The sequence below is a fragment of the Tenrec ecaudatus genome, chromosome Y (assembly GCF_050624435.1).
Source record: "Tenrec ecaudatus isolate mTenEca1 chromosome Y, mTenEca1.hap1, whole genome shotgun sequence".
Lineage (NCBI taxonomy): Eukaryota > Metazoa > Chordata > Mammalia > Afrosoricida > Tenrecidae > Tenrec > Tenrec ecaudatus.
The window spans coordinates 130,001-143,465 of record NC_134549.1 but is presented as its reverse complement, the minus strand read 5'-3'; positions in this window follow the sequence as shown (position 1 = coordinate 143,465).

Sequence of the window (13,465 nt, the reverse complement as noted above, 5' to 3'; positions counted from 1 at the left end):
GTTAGGAATAGGTCCAGGGACAGGTCTAGGACTAGGGATAGGGCTGGTGTTAGGGACAGGGCTAGGCTAGGGCTAGGGCTAGGGCGCGGGCTAGGTCTAGGGTTAGAGTTAGTGTTAAGGGTAGGATTAAGGCTTGGTCTAGGGCTAGGCCTAGGGCTAGGACTAGGGCTAGTGTGACGGTTAAGTTTAGGTTTATGTTAGGGTAAGGGTTAAGGTTAGGGTTAGGGCTAGAATAAGGGCTATGTTAGGGCTAGGGTAAGGCTGGGACTAGTCCTAGGCCTAAGGTTAGGGTTAGGGACCAGGTTAGAATTAGGGTAGAGGTTATAGCTAGGGCTAGGGCTAGGGCTAGTGCTAGACCTAGGGCTGGGGCTAGGTTTAGGGTTAGGGGTAGGGTTAGGGCTAGGGCTAGGCTAGGATAGGGTTAGGGTTAGGGCAAGACTAGGGATAGGTCCAGGGCTAAGGATAGGGCTAGGGCTAGGAAATAGGGACAGGGCTAGGTCTAGGTGTTGTGCTAGGGCTTGGCTTTGGTTATGTTTAAGGCTAGGTTTAGGGTTAAGGTGAGGGTTAGGGCTAGGGTTTGGGTTAGGGCTAGGGCTAGGGCTAGGGCTATGGTTACTGCTACGACTAGGGCTAGGTCAAGGGATAGGGTTAGGTTTAGGGTTAGGATTAGAGTTAGGGTTAGGTTAAGGTTTAGGGTTAGGGATAGGGTTAGATTTAGGTTCAGGGGTGAGGGTTAGGAATAAGCTTAGGGTTGGGGTTAGGATTAGGGCCAGGGCTATGGATAGGGATCAGGCTACAGCTAGGGTTAAGGCTATGGCTAGGGCTACATTTTGGGTTAGGTTTAGGGTTACGAGTAGGGCTATGGCTATGCTAGTGCTACGGCAAGTGCTAGGTTTAGGGTTAGGGCTTGGGCTAGGGCTAGGCCTAGGGCTAGGGTTAGTATTAGGTTTAGGGTCAGAGTTAGGTTTAAGGTAAGGGCCAGGGTTAGGGCTAGGGCTAGGGTTAAGGCTGGGGCTAGGGCTAGGTCTAGGGCTAGGACTAGGTTTAGTTTAGGGTTAAAGCTAGGGATAGGACTAGTACTAGGACTAGGGCTAGGGTTAGGGCTAGCACTAGGCCTATGGCTAGGGCTAGTGCAAGGGTTAGTGTTAGGTTTAGGGTTAGGCCTGGGCTACGGCTAGGACTAGGGCTAGTGCTAGGATAGTAATAGGGTTAGGGTTAGGGATAGGGCTAGAGATAGGGATAGTGCTTGGGCTAGGGCTCGGGGTAGGACTAGGGCTAGCGTTAGGGTTAGGGTTAGGGATAAGACTAGGCCTAGGGCCAGGGCTAAGGCTAAGGCCAAGGCTAGGGTTTGGTCTTTGACAAGGACTAGGGCTTGGGTTAGGTTTAGGGTAAGGGTTAAGTATAGGACTATGGCTAGGTTTGGGGTTAGGGTTAGGGCTTGCCTAGGGGTAGCGCTAGGCTAAGGCTAGGACTAGGTCTAGGGCTTGGTCTAGGGCTAGGGTTAGGATTAGGAATAGGGATAGGGTTAGAGTTAGGGCTAAGGTTAGGGCTAGAGCTAGGGCGTGTGCTAGAGCTAGGGTTAAGGTTCGGGTTAAGGCTAGGGCTAGGGCTAGGGATAGTGCTAGGGTTAGGCTTAGGAGTAAGTTTAGGGCTAGGGCTAGGCCTTGGGCTAGAGCTAGGGTTACAGTTACGTTTAGGGTTAGGTTTATGATTCAGTTTAGGGTTAGGGTTAGAATTAGGTTTCAGGGTTAAGGATAGGGTCAGGATTAGAGTTAGGGTTAGGGTTAGGGCTAGGTTTAGTTTAGGGTTCAAGCTAGGGATAGGACTAGGACTAGGGCTATAGCTAGGGTTAGTGTTAGGTTTAGCGTTAGGGCTAGGGCTACAACTAGGACAAGGGCTAGGACTAGGGCTAGTGCTAGGAGAGTAATAGGGTTAGGGTTAGGGATAGGGCTATGCCTAGGGATAGTGCTTGGGCTAGGGCTCGGGGTAGGACTTGGGCTAGCGTTACGGTTAGGGTTAGGGATAAGGCTAGGCCTAGTGCCAGGGCTAAGGCTGAGGCCAGGGCTAGGGCTAGGTGCATGTCTAGGGCCAGGGCATTGGTTAGGTTTATGTTTAGGTTTAAGGATAGGGCTATGGCTAGGTTTGGGGTTAGGGTTAGGGCTTGCCTAGGGGTGGGGCTAGGCTAAGGCTAGGACTAGATCTAGGGCTTGGTCTAGGGCTAGGGTTAGGATTAGGAATAGGGATAGGGTTAGAGTTAGGGCTAGAGCTAGGGCGTGTGCTAGAGCTAGGGTTAGGGTTAGGGTTAAGGCCAAGCCTAGGGTTAGGGATAGGTCTAGAGCCAGGTAGAGGGCTAGGGTTAGGCTTAGGGGTAAGTTTAGGGCTAGGGCTAGGGCATGGACTAGAGCTAGGATTACAGTTAGGTTTAGGGTTAGGTTTAGTTTCAGTTTAGGCTTAGAGTTAGAATTAGGTTTCAGGGTTAGGGTTAGGGTCAGGATAAGAGTTAGGGTTAGGGTTAGGACTAGGTTTAATTTAGGGTTCAAGCTAGGGATAGGGCTACGTCTAGGGCTATGACTAGGGCAAAGGCTATGGCTAGGGTTAGGGATAGGGTTAGTTTTATGGTTACAGTTAGGGCTAGGGCTAGGACTAGGGTTAGGGTTAGGTTTAGGGCTAGGGTTAGGGCTAGGTTTAGGGCGAATGTGTAGGGCTAGGTCTAGGCTAGGGCTAGTTCTAGGGCTATGGCTACGGCTAGGGTTAGGGTTAATATTAGGGCTATGGCTAGGGCTCGGTCTAGGGCTAGGGTTAGGATTAGGAATAGGGATAGGGTTAGAGTTAGGGCTAGAGCTAGGACGTGTGCAAGAGCTAGGGTTATGGTTAGGGTTAAGGCCAAGGCTAGGGGTAGGGCTAGGCCTAAAGCTAGGTATAGGGCTAGGGTTAGGCTTAGGGGTAAGTTTAGAGCTAGGTCTAGGGCTAGGGCTAGGGCTTGGGCTAGAGCTAGGATTACAGTTAGGTTTAGGGTTAGGTTTATGTTTCAGTTTGGGGTTAGGGTTAGAATTAGGTTTCGGGGTTAGGGTTAGGGTTAGGATTAGATTTAGTGTTAGGGCTAGGGCTAGGGCTAGGACTAGGGCTATGGCTAGGGCAAAGGCTATGGCTAGGATTAGGGATAGGGTTAGTTTTATGGTTACAGTTAGGGCTAGGGCTAGGGCTAGCGTTAGGGTTAGGGTTCGGGATAAGGCTAGGCCTAGGGCCAGAGATAAGGCTGAGGCCAGGGCTAGGGTTTGGTCTTTGACTAGGGCTAGGGCTTGGGTTAGGTTTAGGGTTAGGGTTAAGTATAGGGCTATGGCTAGGTTTGGGGTTAGGGTTAGGTCTTGCCTAGGGCTAGGGCTTGGGTTAGGATTAGGAATAGGGATAGGGTTAGAGTTAGGGCTAAGGTTACGGCTAGAGCTAGGGCGTGTGGTAGCGCTAGGGTTAAGTTTCGGGTTAAGGCTAGGGCTAGGACTAGGGCTAGGGATAGGGATTGGGCTAGGTTTAGTCTTAGGGGAAAGTTTAGGGCTAGGGCTAGGGCTGGGGCTAGAGCTAGTGTCACAGTTAGGTTTAAGGTTAGGTTTATGTTTCAGTTTAGGGTTAAGGTTAGAATTAGGTTTCAGGGTTAGGGTTAGGGTCAGGATTAGAGTTAGGATTAGGGTTGGGCTAGGTTTAGTTTAAGGTTCAAGCTAGGGATAGGGCTAGGACTAGGGCTATGGCTATGGCAAAGGCTATGGCTAGAGTTAGGGATAGGTTTAGTTTTATGGATACAGTTAGGGCTAGGGCTAGGACTAGGGTTAGGGTTAGGTTTAGGGCTAGGGCTAGGGCTAGGCTTAGGGCGAGGTTTAGGGCTACGTCTAGGGTTAGGAGTAGTTCTAGGGCTATGGCTACGGCTAGCGTTAGGGTTAATATCAGGGCTATGGCTAGGGCTCGGTCTAGGGCTAGGGCTAGGTTTAGGGTCAGAATCAGTAGAGGTTCAGGGTTAGTTTTAGGGTTAAGCCTTGGTCTAGAGCTAGGTCTAGGACTAGGGCTAGGGCTAGGGTTAGGATGAGGGCTAGGTTTAGGGTTAGGGGTAGTGTTAGGTTTAGGGTTAGGGCTAAGGCAAAGGCTAGGGTTAGCGCCGGGGATAGGGTTAGGGTTAGGATTAGGGTAGGGTTAGGATTAGGGTTAGGGCTAGGGCTACGGCTAGGGCTTGGGCTACGGCTACGTTTAGGGCTAGCATTATGGTTAGGGTTATGTGTAGTGCTATAGCTAGGGCTAGAGCTAGGCCTAGGGTTAGAGTTAGGTGTAGTGCTCTGTGTAGATCTAGCACTAGGGCTAGTGCTAGGGCTAGGGCTAGGGTTAGGGTTAGTGCTAGGGCTAGGTCTAGTGCTAGTGCTAGGCATAGGGTTTGGGATTGGGTTAGGGCTAGGGTAGAGGTTTGGGTTAGGTTTAAGGCTAGAACTAGTGCTAGGACAAGGCCTAGGGCTAGGGATAGGGCCAGTGTAAGGGTTAGGGTTAGGGTTAAGGTTAGGGTTAGGGTTAGCTTAGGGCTAGGGCTAGCTCACAACTAAGGCTAAGGCTAGGGCTATAGCTTGTGATAGGTTCAGGTTTATGGTTTAGGGCTAGGTTGAGCGCAAGGGCTAGGGCTAGGTCGAGGGCTAGGTCGAGCGCAAGGGCTAGGGCTAGGACTAGGGCTAGTTCTAGGTCTTGCACTAGGTTTAGGGCTAGATTTGGTTTAGGTTCAGGGTTTGGGTTAGGGTTAGGGATAGGTCTAGAGACAGGTCTAGGACTAGGGATAGGGCTGGTGTTAGGGATAGGGCTAGGCTAGGGCTAGGGCTAGGGCGACGGCTAGGTATAGGGTTAGAGTTAGGGTTAAGAGTAGGATTAAGACTTGGTCTAGGGCAAGGCCTAGGGCTGGGCCTAAGTCTAGGCCTAGGGCTAATACTAGGGCTAGTGTGAGTGTTAAGTTTAGGTTTAAGGTTAGGGTTAGCGTTAAGGTTAGGGTTAGGGCTAGGATAAGGCTAGGACTAGTCCTAGGCCTAAGGTTAGGGTAAGGGACCAGGTTAGAATTAGGGTACAGGTTATGGCTAGGGCTAGGGCTAGAGCTAGTGCTACAGCTAGGGCTAGGGCTAGGTTTAGGGTTAGGGGTAAGGTTAGGGCTAGGGCTAGGATAGGGTTAGGGTTAGGACAAGACTAGGGCTAGGGCCAGGGCTAAGGCAAGGGCTAGGGATAGGGCTAGGGCTAGGGCTAGGTCTAGGTGTAGTGCTAGGGCTTGGCTTTGGTTATGTTTAAGGCTAGGTTAGGGTTAAGATGAGGGTTAGGGCTAGGGTTTGGGTTAGGGCTAGGGCTAGGGCTATGGTTACTGCTAGGACTAGGGCTAGGTGAAGGGATAGGGTTAAGGTTAGGGTTAGGATAGGGTTAGGGTTAGGTTTAGGGTTAGGGATAGGGTTAGAGTTAGGTTCAAGGGTGAGGGTTAGGGATAAGCTTAGGGTTGGGGTTAGGGTTAGGGCCAGGGCTATGGATAGGGATCAGGCTTCAGCTAGGGTTAAGGCTACGGCTAGGGCTAAGTTTAGGGTTAGGTTTAGGGTTACAAGTAGGGCTATGGTTAGGGTAGTGCTATGGCAAGTGCTAGGTTTAGGGTTAGGGCTTGGGCTAGAGCTAGGGCTAGGGTTAGGGTTAGTATTAGGTTTAGGGTCAGAGTTAGGTTTAGGGTAAGGGCCAGGGTTAGGGCTAGGGCTAGGGTTAAGGCTGGGGCTAGGGCTAGGTCTAGGGCTAGGACTAGGTTTAGTTTATGGAAAAGCTAGGGATAGGACTGCGACTAGGGCTAGGGCTAAGGGTAGCACTAGGCCTATGACTAGGGCTAGTGCTAGGGTTAGTGTTAGGTTTAGGGTTAGGACAAGGCTATGGGTAGGACTCTGTCTAGTGCTAGGATAGTAATAGGGATAGGGTTAGGGATAGGGCTAGGGATAGGGATAGTGCTTGGGCTTGGGCTCGGGGTAGGACTAGGGCTAGCGTTAGGGTTAGGGTTCGGGATAAGGCTAGGCCTAGGGCTAGGGCTAAGGCTGAGGACAGGGCTAGGGTTTGGTCTTGGTCTAGGGCTAGGGCTTGGGTTAGGTTTAGGGTTAGTGTTAAGTATAGGGCTATGGCTAGGTTTGGGGTTAGGTTTAGGTCTTGCCTAGGGCTAGGGCTAGACTTAGGATTAGGAATAGGGATAGAGTTAGAGTTAGGGCTAAGGTTAGGGCTAGAGCTAGGGCGTGTGGTAGAGCTAGGGTTAAGGTTCGGGTTAAGGCTAGGGCTAGGGCTAGGGCTAGGGATAGGGCTAGGGTTAGTCTTAGTGGTAAGTTTAGGGCTAGGGCTAGGGCTGGGGCTAGAGCTAGGGTTACAGTTAGGTTTAAGGTTAGGTTTATGTTTCAGTTTAGGGTTAGGGTTAGAATTAGGTTTCAGGGTTAGGGTTAGGGTCAGGATTAGAGTTAGGGTTAGGATTAGGGCTAGGTTTAGTTTACGGTTCAAGCTAGGGATAGGGCTAGGACTAGGGCTATGGCTAAGGCAAAGGCTATAGCTAGAGTTAGGGATAGGTTTAGTTTTATGGGTACAGTTAGGGCTAGGGCTAGGACTAGGGTTAGGGTTAGGTTTAGGGCTGGGGCTAGGGCTAGGCTTAGGGCGATGTGTAGGGCTACGTCTAGGGTTAGGAGTAGTTCTAGGGCTATGGCTACGGCTAGCGTTAGGGTTAATATCAGGGCTATGGCTAGGGCTCGGTCTAGGGCTAGGGCTAGGTTTAGGGTCAGGGTCAGGTGAGGTCCAGGGTTAGTTTTAGGGTTAAACCTTGGTCTAGAGCTAGGTCTAGGACTAGGGCTAGGGCTAGGGTTAGGATGAGGGCTAGGTTTAGGGTTAGGGGTAGTGTTAGGTTTAGAGTTACGGCTAGGGCGAGGGCTAGGGCTAGCGCCGGGGATAGTGTTAGGGTTAGGATTAGGGTAGGGTTAAGATTAGGGTTAGGGCTAGGGCTACGACTAGGGCTAGGGCTACGGCTAGGTTTAGGGCTAGCATTATGGTTAGGGTTATGTGTAGTGCTATGGCTAGGGCTACAGCTAGGGCTAGGGTTAGAGTTAGGTGTAGTGCTCGGTGTAGATCTAGCACTAGGACTAGTGCTAGGGCTAGGGCTAGCGTTAGGGTTAGTGCTAGGGCTAGGTCTAGTGCTAGTGCTAGGGTTAGGGCTTAGGATTGGGTTAGGGCTAGGGTAGGGGTTCGGTTTAGGTTTAGGGTTAGTGTTAGGGCTAGGGCTAGGGTTAGGTTTAAGGCTAGAACTAGGGCTAGGACTAGGCCTAGGGCTAGGGCTAGGGCCAGTGTAAGGGTTAGGGTTAGGGTTAGGGTTAGGGTTAGGCTTAGCGTAGGGCTTGGGCTAGCACACGACTAAGGCTAAGGCTAGGGCTATAGCTTGCGATAGGGTCAGGTTCAGGGTTGGTTTAGGGTTAGGGCTAGGTCTAGCGCAAAGTCTAGGGCTAGGACTAGAGCTAGTTCTAGGTCTAGCACTAGGTTTAGGGCTAGATTTGGTTTAGGTTCAGGGTTTGGGTTAGGGTTAGGGATAGGTCTAGGGACAGGTCTAGGACTAGGGATAGGGCCGGCGTTAGGGACAGGGCTAGGCTAGCGCTAGGGCTAGGGTGAGGGCTAGGCCTAGGGTTAGAGATAGGGTTAAGGGTAGGATTAAGGCTTGGTCTAGGGCTAGGACTGGGGCTAGAGTGAGGGTTAAGTTTAGGTTTAGGGTTAAAGTTAGGGTTAGGGCTAGAAAAAGGGCTGTGTTAGGGCTAGGATTAGGCTAGGACTAGGCCTAGGCCTAAGGTTAGGGTAAGGGATCAGGTTAGAATAGGGTACAGGTTATGGCTACGGCTAGGGCTAGAGCTAGTGCTAGAGATAGGGCTAGGGCTAGGTTTAGGGTTAGGGGTAGGGTTAGGGCTAGGGCTAGGGCTAGGATAGGGTTAGGGTTAGGGCAAGACTAGGGATAGTGCCAGGGCTAAGCCTAGGTCTAGGGCTAGAGATAGGGCTAGGGCTAGGTCTAGGTGTAGTGCTAGGGCTTGGCTTTGGTTATGTTTAAGGCTAGGTTTAGGGTAAGGTGAGGGTTAGGGCTAGGGTTTGGTTTAGGGCTAGGACTACGGCTATGGTTACTGCTAAGAATAGGGCTAGGTCAAGGGATAGGGTTAGGGTTAGGTTTAGGATTAGGGTTAGGGTTAGGTTTAGGTTTAGGGTTAGGGATAGGGTTAAAGTTAGGTTCAGGTGTGAGGGTTAGGGATAAGATTAGGGTTGGGGTTAGGATTAGGGCCAGGACTATGCATAGGGATCAGGCTACAGCTAGGGTTAAGGCTAAGGCTAGGGCTACGTTTAGGGTTAGGTTTAGGGTTACGAGTAGGGCTATGGCTAGGCTAGTGCTACGGCAAGTGCTAGGTTTGGGATTAGGGCTTGGGCTAGGGCTAGGGCTAGGGCTAGGATTAGTATTAGGTTTAGGGTCACAGTTAGGTTTAGGGTAAGGGCCAGGGTTAGGGCTAGGGCTAGGGTTAAGGCTGGGGCTAGGGCTAGGTTAGGGCTAGGACTAGGTTTTGTTTAGGGTTAATGCTAGGGATAGGACTAGGAGTAGGGCTAGCACTAGGCCTATGGCTAGGTCTAGTGCTAGGGTTAATGTTAGGTTTAGGGTTAGGCCTCGGCTGTGGCTAGGACTAGAGCAAGTGCTAGGATAGTAATAGAGTTAGGGTTATGGATAGGGCTAGGGATAGGGATAGTGCTTGGGCTAGGGCTCGGGGTAGGACTAGGGCTAGCGTTAGGGTTAGGGTTAGGGATAAGGCTAGGCCTAGGGCTAGGGCTAAGGCTGAGGCCAGGGATAGGGTTTGGTCTTTGACTAGGGCTAGGGCTTGGGTTAGGTTTAGGGTTACGGTTAAGTATAGGGCTATGGTTAGGTTTGAGGTTAGGGTTAGGGTTTGCCTAGGTGTAGCGCTAGGGTAAGGCTAGTACTAGGTCTAGGGCTTGGTCTAGGGCTATGGATAGGATTAGGAATAGGGATAGGGTTAGAGTTAGGGTTAGGGTTAAGGTTAGGGTTAGGGTTAGGGGTTAGATGTTAGTGTTAGGGTTTGATGTTAGTGTTAGGGTTAGTGTTAGGGTAAGGGTTACAGTTAGGGTTAGGGTTAGGGTTAGGGTTAGGGTTAGCGGTTATGGTTAGGGTTAGGTTTAGGGTTAGCTTAGGGCTAGTGCTAACGCATGACTAAGGCTAAGACTACAGCTATAGCTTGCGATAGGGTCAGGTTTAAGGTTGGTTTAGGGTTAGGGCTAGGTCTAGCGCAAGGGCTAGGGCCAGGACTAGGGCTAGTTCTAGGTCCAGCACTAGGTTTAGGGCTAGATTTGGTTTAGGTTCAGGGTTTGGGTTAGGGTTAGGGATAGGTCTAGGGACAGGTCTAGGACTAGGGATAGGGCTGGTGTTAGGGATAGGGCTAGGCTAGGGCTAGGGCTAGGGTGAGGGATAGGTCTAGGGTTAGAGATAGGGTTAAGGGTAGTATTAAGGCTTGGTGTAGGGCTAGGCCTAGGGCTAGGCCTAATCTAGGTCTAGGGCTAGGACTAGGGGTAGAGTGAGGGTTAAGTTTAGTTTTAGGGTTAGGGTTAATGTTAGGGTTAGGGCTAGAATTAGGGCTGTGTTAGGGCTAGGGTAAGGCTAGGACTAGGCCTAGGCCTAAGGTTAGGGTGAGGGACCAGGTTAGAATTAGGGTACAGGTTATGGCTATGGCTGGGGCTAGGGCTAGAGCTAGTGCTAGAGATAGGGCTAGGGCTAGGTTTAGGGTTAGGGGTAGGGTTAGGGCTAGGACTAGGGCTAGGATAGGGTTAGGATTAGGGCAAGTCTAGGGCTAGTGCCAGGGCTAAGCCTAAAGCTAGAGCTAGGGTTAGTGCTATGGCAAGGTATAGGTGTAGTGCTAGGGCTTGGCTTTGGTTATGTTTAAGGGTAGGTTTAGGGTTAAGGTGAGGGTTAGGGCTAGGGTTTGGGTTAGGGCTAGGGCTAGGGCTATGGTTACTGCTAGAACGAGGCCTAGGTCAAGGGATAGGATTCGGGTTAGGATTAGGATTAGTGTTAGGGTTACGTTTAGGTTTAGGGTTAGGGATAGGGTTAGAGTTAGGTTCAGAGGTGAGGGTTGGGGATAATACTAGGGTTGGGGTTAGGATTAGGGCCAGGGCTAAGGATAGGGATCAGTCTTCAGCTAGGGTTAAGGCTACGGCTAGGACTACGTTTAGGGTTATGTTTAGGGTTTCGAGTAGGGCTATGGCTAGGCTAGTGCTACGGCAAGTGCTAGGTTTAGGGATAGGGCTTGGGCTAGGGCTAGGCCTAGGGCTGGGGTTAGTATTAGGTTTAGGGTCAGAGTTAGGTTTAGGGTAAGGGCCAGGGTTAGGGCTAGGGCTGGTTTAAGGCTGGGGCTAGGGCTAAGTCTAGGGCAAGGACTAGATTTAGTTTAGGGTTAAAGCTAGGCATAGGACTAGGACTAGGGCTAGGGCTAGCATAGGCCTATGGCTAGGGCTAGTGCTAGGGTTAATGTTAGGTTTAGGGTTAGGCCTGGGGTACGGCTAGTACTAGAGCTAGTGCTAGGATAGTAATAGAGTTAGGGTTAGGGTTTGGGCTACGGATAGGGATAGTGCTTGGGCTAGGGCTCGAGGTAGGACTAGGGCTAGCGTTAGGGTTAGGGTTAGGGATAAGGCTAGGCTTAGGGCCAGGGCTAAGGCTGAGGCCAGGGATAGGGTTTGGTCTTTGACTAGGGCTAGGGCTAGGGTTAGGTTTAGGGTTACGGTTAATTATAGGGCTATGGGTAGGTTTGAGGTTAGGGTTAAGGCTTGCGTAGGTGTAGCGCTAGGCTAAGGCTAGGACTAGGTCTAGGGCTTGGTCGAGGGCTAGGGTTAGGATTAGGAATAGGGATAGTGTTAGAGTTAGGGTTAGGGTTAGGGATAGGGTTTGGGGTTAGATGTTAGTGTTAGGGTTAGGGTTAGGTTTAGGGTTAGTGTTAGGGTTAGGGTTAGGGTTAGGGTTAGGGTTAGGGTTAGGTTTAGGGTTAGGGTTAGTGGTTAGGGTTAGGGTTAGGGTTAGGGTTAGTGTTAGGGGTTCGGGATTAGGGGTTCGAGTTAGGGTTAGGGTTTGGTTAGGGTTAGGGTTAGGGTTAGGGGTTGGGGGTTAGGGGTTAGTGTTAGGGGTTAAGGTTAGGGTTAGGATTAGGGTTAGGGGTAGGGTTTAGGGTTAGGTTTAAAGTTAGGGTTAGGGTTAGGGTAAGTGTTAGGATTAGGGTTAGGGTTATGGTTAGTGTTAGGGTTAGGTTTTGGGCTAGGGCTAGGGCTACGGCTAGGACTAGGGCTACGGCTAGGTTTAGGGCTAGCATTATCGTTAGGGTTATATGTAGTGCTATTGCTAGGGCTAGAGTTAGGTCTAGGGTTAGAGTTAGGTGTAGCCCTCGGTGTAGATCTAGCACTAGGGCTAGTCCTAAGGCTAGGGCTAGGGTTAGGGTTAGGGCTAGGGCTAGATCTAGTGCTAGTGCTAGGGTTAGGGCTTAGGATTGGGTTAGGGCCTGGGTAGGGGTTCGGATTAGGTTTAGGTTTAGTGTTAGGGCTAGGGCTAGGTTTAGGTTTAAGGCTAGAACTAGGACTAGGAATAGGCCTAGGGCTAGTGTAAGGCCAGTGTAAGGGTAAGGGTTAGGTTAGGGTTAGGGTTAGGGTTAGGGTTAGGGTTAGGGTTAGGGTTAGGGTAAGGGTTAGGGTTAGGGTTAGGGTTAGTGTTATGGGTTCGGTATTAGGGATTCGGGTTAGGGTTAGGGTTTGGTTTAGGGTTAGGGTTAGGGTTAGGGGGTAGGTGTTAGGGGTTAGTGTTAGGGGTTAAGGTTAGGGTTAGGATTAGGGTTAGGTTTAGGATTAGGGTTAGGGTTAGGGTTTAGGGTTAAGTTTAAGGTTAGGGTTAGGGTTAGGGTTAGGGTTAGTGTTAGTGTTAGTGTTAGGTTTAGGGTTAGGGTTAGGGTTAGGGTTAGGGTTAGGGTTAGGTTTAGGGCTAGGGTTAGGGCTACGGCTAGGACTAGGACTACGGCTAGGTTTAGGGCTAGCATTATCGTTAGGGTTATGTGTGGTGCTAGCTAATGCTAGAGCTTGGGCTAGGGTTAGAGTTAGGTGTAGCCCTCGGTGTAGATCTAGCACTAGGGCTGGTGCTAAGGCTAGGGCTAGGTTTAGGGTTAGGGCTAGGGCTAGGTCTAGTGCTAGTGCTAGGGTTAGGGCTTAGGATTGGGTTAGGGCCTGGGTAGGGGTTCGGATTAGGTTTAGGGTTAGTGTTAGGGCTAGGGCTAGGGTTAGGTTTAAGGCTAGAACTAGGACTAGGAATAGGCCTAGGGCTAGGGATAGGCCCAGTGTAAGGGTTAGGGTTAGGTTAGGGTAAGGGTTAGGGTTAGCTTAGGGCTAGTGCTAGCGCACGACTAAGGCTAAGGCTAGGGCTATAGCTTGCGATAGGGTCAGGTTTTGGGTTGGTTTAGGGTTAGGGCTAGGTCTAGCGAAAGGGCTAGGGCCAGGACTAGGGCTAGTTCTAGGTCTAGCACTAGGTTTAGGGCTAGATTTGGTTTAGGTTCAGGGCTTGTGTTAGGGTTAGGGATAGGTCTAGGGACAGGTCTAGGACTAGGGATAGGGCTGGTGTTAGGGATAGGGCTAGTCTAGGGCTAGGGCAAGGGTGAGGGCTAGGTCTAGGGTTAGAGATAGGGTTAAGGGTATGATTAAGGCTTGGTGTAGAACTAGGCCTAGGGCTAAGCCAAAGTCTAGGCCTAGGGCTAGGACTAGGGCTAGAGTGAGGGTTAAGTTTAGTTTTAGGGTTAGGGTTAGGTTTAATGTTAGGGTTAGGGCTAGAATAAAGGCTGTGTTAAGGCTAGGGTAAGGCTAGGACTAGGCCTAGGCCTAAGGTTAGGGTGAGGGACCAGGTTAGAATTAGGTACAGGTAATGGGGGGGGGGTAGGGCTAGTGCTAGAGCTAGTGCTAGAGATAGGGCTAGGGCTAGGTTTAGGGTTAGGGGTAGGGTTAAGGCTAGGGCTAGGGCTAGGATAGGGTTAGGGTTAGGGCAAGTCTAGGGCTAGTGCCAGGGCTAAGCCTAGGGCTAGAGCTAGGGTTAGGGCTAGGGCAAGGTCTAGGTGTAGTGCTAGGGCTTGGCTTTGGTTATGTTTAAGGCTAGGTTTAGGGTTAAGGTGAGGGTTAGGGCTAGTGTTTGGGTTAGGGCTAGGGCTAGGGCTATGGTTACTGCTAGAACGAGGCCTAGGTCAAGGGATAGGATTCGGGTTAGGATTAGGATTAGTGTTAGGGTTACGTTTAGGTTTAGGGTTAGGGATAGGGTTAGAGTTAGGTTCAGAGGTGAGGGTTGGGGATAATACTAGGGTTGGGGTTAGGATCAGGGCCAGGGCTAAGGATAGGGATCAGTCTTCAGCTAGGGTTAAGGCTA